The following is a 5,367-nucleotide window of genomic DNA, read 5'->3' as shown; positions in this document are numbered from 1 at the left end:
TATAGTAATATCGAAATTACAATTAAAATTAATATTTTACTCACAGACTCAACCGAAGTCACTGTGGCAGCTAGGCGGAGGAGGAAGGCTATCCCGGCTCACCTGACAATTTTATTATAATTGTTTAATACATTGGACTCAATACACACTAAGAAAAGACCAAAGATGTCCTACGTCATGCCGAAAATCCGATAGAGTCTCCCCTATACCTAGGACCTACCCAACTTGCAAAAAGGCTTAAAACACACTTCTATATTCACAAACCACACACCCACAACTCAATCACATCACACAGCCCCTCCTGGGTCCATCAAAACAGTCAACAATCAAAATATGAAAAATTATAGTTTAGTCCTTATAATTAACCCTTTTGCAAAAACTACCCAAATTAGTTCTAAAAATTCTAAAACTTTGCCCCGCGGTCCTTAGCAATACTACTAAGCTAATGCAAAAGGAATTATAATTTTCTGAGCTACCACGAATATTTTATGAATTTTTAATCCAATTCAAGTACTAGATAATCAAGAGAAAGTAAGGTTCGGGTTTACCTATATCAATTCCAACCCCGGGAACACACTCAGGACGTCTGACAATGGTGGGGTAGCCAAAATCTCTACCTAATTTCAAGAATTTTTCGATAGTCTATCTGTTTGGCCGGAAATTTATAGACACGGGCAACCATTGAATTTCCTCGAATTGAAAGTACCTACACGAAGCCCACAACACAAGGGTTAGTATATAATTTTTATGGAATTTTCTAAGCTCATTTAGTGCTCGAAAAAACACTACGAAGTTTCATGGGACCCACCAAAAAATCGTATAGAAAAATTTTAAAGTTTATATTGCCGCAAAGCTCTCGACGAGTGGAGCGCTCCAGTACTCTCAGTTTTCTCGTGGGGTTCACGGTTTATGAGAAATCTAGCCCAAAAATCGAAATTGGCTAAAACTTCCCGGACAAAAATTGGGCAAACCGCTCAATGGATTTTAGTGTTCTTGGTGTCTATGGAAAACTCTCGAGGTATAAAAGAGTTTTGACATAAGATCAAGTCCGATCGGTGGCCAGATTAGCCGAATTTTGGTTGGGAAGGCGAAACGATGCGCAGGTGCAGGGGGAACTTCGCGCGACGTTTCCGAATGCCTGGAGCATCGCACGGCAGCAGGGAGGGGTTGGGGTGGAGCGCCGGAGAGTGGGGAGGGCTGGGGTGGCGGCGGCGCGGAAAGAGGGGGTGAGAGTAGAGAGAAAACGGGAGGGAGAGAGGAAGTGTCGGGCGCGCGCGAGAGGAGGAAGAAGAAAAAAAGAAATGGCTGGTTCGATTGGACCGGTCTGATCTGGTCTGGTTCAATTTGGCCAATCCGATTCAGGATACAAAATTTTAAATTTTTACTCTGCCTTAGGACAAAAAATGAAGCCCAAAAATTATGAAAAAATTCTAGAAAACTCAGAAAAATTCGTAAAGTCCAAATATATTTATAGTTTTTCCACGTGGTCTTTAAATTAATTTTTAAAAATCATCAAAGTTTTATAGTTTTGAAAAATCAAACCCGATTTCTAAAATCTGAAAAAATTTCAAATAATTTTCCAAAATTTAAATAAAATAAAATATTAATATTTACCCACAAAATAATAAATTTAAAAATTAAAGGTGTTACATTCTTCTCCCCTTACAGAAAATTCGTTCTCGAATTTTTACATATGGTAGAATAAAGTACAGAATTATACATTGAATAGATAAGGGTACTTGCTATGCATGTCCCGCTTTGACTCCCAGGTGCACTCGTCCATTGACTGGCTCCTCCACAAAACCTTAACCATAGGGATCTGTTTTGATCTTAGCTACCTCACTTGGTAGTCCACTATGGCTACAAGTTACTTCTCAAACGTTAAGTTTTCTTTTAGCTCTACTACATCTGGCTGTAGCTTATGAAAAGGATCAGGAATGTATTTCCTAAGCATGGAGATGTGAAATACAGGATGAACATGAGAAAGGTTGGGTGGTAACTCCAACCGATAGGCAACTGCTCCAACTCTATCAGTAACCTCAAAAGGTCCAATATATCAAGGTGCAAACTTGCCCCTCTTTCCAAATCTCATGACTCCTTTCATTGGAGAAACCTTCAGGAATATGTAATCACCTACTGCAAACTCCACATCCCTTCGTCTGGGATCTGCATAACTCTTCTGCCTACTGAAAGCTGTTTTCAATCGTTCCATGATTAAAGAAACTATCTCTGAAGTGTACTGCACAAGGTCTATATCATACACCTTCGCTTCTCTCATTTCCATCCAACACATAAGAGACCTACACTTTCTGCCATATAGTGCCTCATAGGGTGCCATTCCTATGCTGGAATGGTAACTGTTGTTGTAGGCAAACTCCACCAAGGGTAGCTGGTCATCCCATTGACCTCCAAAATCCAAAACACACATGCGAAGCATGTCTTCCAGTGTTTGGATTGTCCTTTCGGACTGCCCATCTGTTTGAGGGTGGAAAGCGGTACTAAAGTTCAACTGTGTTCCAAGTGCCTCTTGCAACTTCCTCCAAAATCGAGAAGTGAACTGAGGCCCTCTGTCAGATATTATAGAAGCAAGAACTCCATGCAATCTGGTTATTTCTCGAATATAGAGCCGGGGGTACTGTGCAACAGAATATGTGATCTTCACAGGCAAGAAATGAGCTGATTTAGTTAGACGGTCTATAATTACCCATATCAAATCATACCCCCGTGTGGTACGAGGCAACCCAGACACAAAATCCATAGTAATCATTTCCCACTTCCATTCCGGGATAGGGAGCTCTTATAGCTTTCTTAACGGCCTCTGGTATTCAAACTTCACCTTTTGACAAGTCAAGCACTTGGACACAAAGTCTGCTATATCTCTTTTCATGCCATTCCACCAGTAGCTATCTTTCACATTATGGTATATCTTGATGAAGCCTGGGTGGACATTGTACAGTGTAACACCCCTATTTGCATAGCCTGGTATATTTTACTGTTCCGATGACCGATGTCGGTCCGGACAATTGGGGGGATTAGAACCACACTTAAGACAACTAGATAAGCTCTGAACACAAATAATTAGTAATTGTCAATTAGTTAAGTATAAATAAGAAAAATAGAACACAAGAAGTTAAATGAGCTGAGAGTCACAGCGATGGGTGACTTTCTCGGAAAGGACTGCGAGGTCAATTTAAACTCAAATTTCGAACCGTAAAATGCGACGCTGTGGTCCTTAGGACTATTGCGAACACGGTGGAAAAAGAGAAAATCATGAAAAAGAATTGTTAAGCCAGTCAAATAATTAGGTCAGAGATCCGGAAGAAATGTTGAATTATTTGTAAACCGGGTCGAACTGGCGAGGGGCAATTTGGTCAATTAACCCCGAGAGCTAACTCCTGACCTAATTGTCAAATAAAATCGTTGAAAAGGAAATTTTGGAATCGGGAATTAAATTAAAGAACTAAAAAAAATAAATGAAAAAAAAAGGAAAAGTGGAAAGTGGTGACATCATGCATGACATCATGCATGATGCAATAAACACTAAAAATAAGAATAATAATTTGGATAATTTTGGTTTTCCAAGAGGATAAAAATTGATAAAAGAAAAGAAGAAAAAAAAAAAGAAGACTCATTTTTTCATCAAGTTGCCGTCTCTCTCACCCTCTCACCTCTCCCTCTCCACAAACTCCATGGAAGCTCATTTTGAGCATGATCAAACCCTAAATCCCACTATAGAAATTTAATTTTCCATCATTAAATCTTCAATTTAAGCTTTGATAGAGAACTTGACAACAAAAAGAAGAAGAAAGGAAGAAGTTTTGAAGAGGTGAAAATTCAAAGTGAGGTTAGTAAGCTAAACTTTTAATTTCTAGTTGAATTATTATGTTTAAATGCATGAATTAAACTTGTTAGAATGCTTAAAATGAAATGAAAATAAGTATTGGAAGTCTAGGTAGGGATTTTGGCTAGCTAGGGTTTGCCATGGTAATATATGAATTTGATATAATTAAAAGTGTATGGAAACTTAATTGAGTTGAGGAATGATGTTGGTAGGCTTTGATTTAGTGAAATGTAACAATTAGGGTAATTAGGGTTTGGCACCTAGGGTTTGGAAGACAAAAAGTTGAAGAAGTGGTCAAATAGTGTGTTTGACCTTGTTTAAGGTGAGAAATGGTCATTTGTGACTAATTGGTATATGTTGGAAGTGTTAGAACCAAATGGAAATTCGGACTGGTTAAGGGCAGTATGCAAACAGCATGACCAAGGTCCTTTTCAGGGACCAAAACTGAAAATTTACAAGCCCAATTGGTGTGAGGCCAATTGGGAATGAAACTAGACACAAAATGACACATTTTTCATTTAGGAATCATGCCTAAAAAGTGACCAAAACCTAGTGAACAAATTGACTAAATCCGGACTTAGGTAATCTGACCTGTACAAAAATGACCAAATGAACAGTGTTTGTTCATTTGGCCATAACTTAGGCTACGTAGGTCTAAATGACTTGAAATTTTACTAGTGGAAACCTGAGATATAGACCTAAAACTTTCATGAAGAACACAAACCCAAATTATGCCCTTAACCAAGTTATTTGGCCACCCAAAATTGGTGACCTAAAACTGCCAGAAACAATTTGGTGCCCAGAAATCTGGGTTAAGTCCAATAGGGCAGCCATGATTCAAATGGTTATAACTTGAGCTAAAAAACTTCAAATGGAGTGATTCAAAAAGAAGAATAAAGTTAAGACAATAAGGAACAATTTCTATAAAGAAAACTTAGCCAAATTCTAACAGCAACATGACCAATAGAACAGTGCAACCTAAGACACCAAAACTGGAAATTTATAATTTTGCTTAAAAGACCCAAGTTTTAAGAAAACAACCAAAACCAACAAAATTGGTGACCAAAATGTGGTATATGAGGATAGTTGGAGTTCCCATACCTTTTAAGTATAAGAAAATCAATATTTTGACTTGAATAATACCATAAATAGTAATCTCAACATGAAAATTTTCAAGAATATAAGTTTAAGCATACTGGGCTAGAATTGAATATATTGGAATTAATTATTAGAATTGTTATGAAGTAAAGATACTGAGACACTATAAATTTTGTTTTTCAGCTGAAAAAGACTCAGAAGGTCTAAGAGACTGAGTTAAGGCCTAGAAGCGACTCACGTCAGGTTTGTGCACAATAAACCTTATTTGAGCGTTTTGTCATTGAAAAATTGATTTAGTATGATTTATAAAAATTTGATGTTAATCATGAATTGTGTTGCCACCTTGTGAATGAAACTATGACTTTGGAAATTTATCAAATTTCTCATGAATTATTTGAATAAAATGTTTGAAATAGATTTTTGATTCA

The sequence above is a fragment of the Hevea brasiliensis genome, chromosome 16, assembly GCF_030052815.1.
Source record: "Hevea brasiliensis isolate MT/VB/25A 57/8 chromosome 16, ASM3005281v1, whole genome shotgun sequence".
NCBI classification, from domain to species: domain Eukaryota; kingdom Viridiplantae; phylum Streptophyta; class Magnoliopsida; order Malpighiales; family Euphorbiaceae; genus Hevea; species Hevea brasiliensis.
This window is presented reverse-complemented; position numbering follows the sequence as displayed.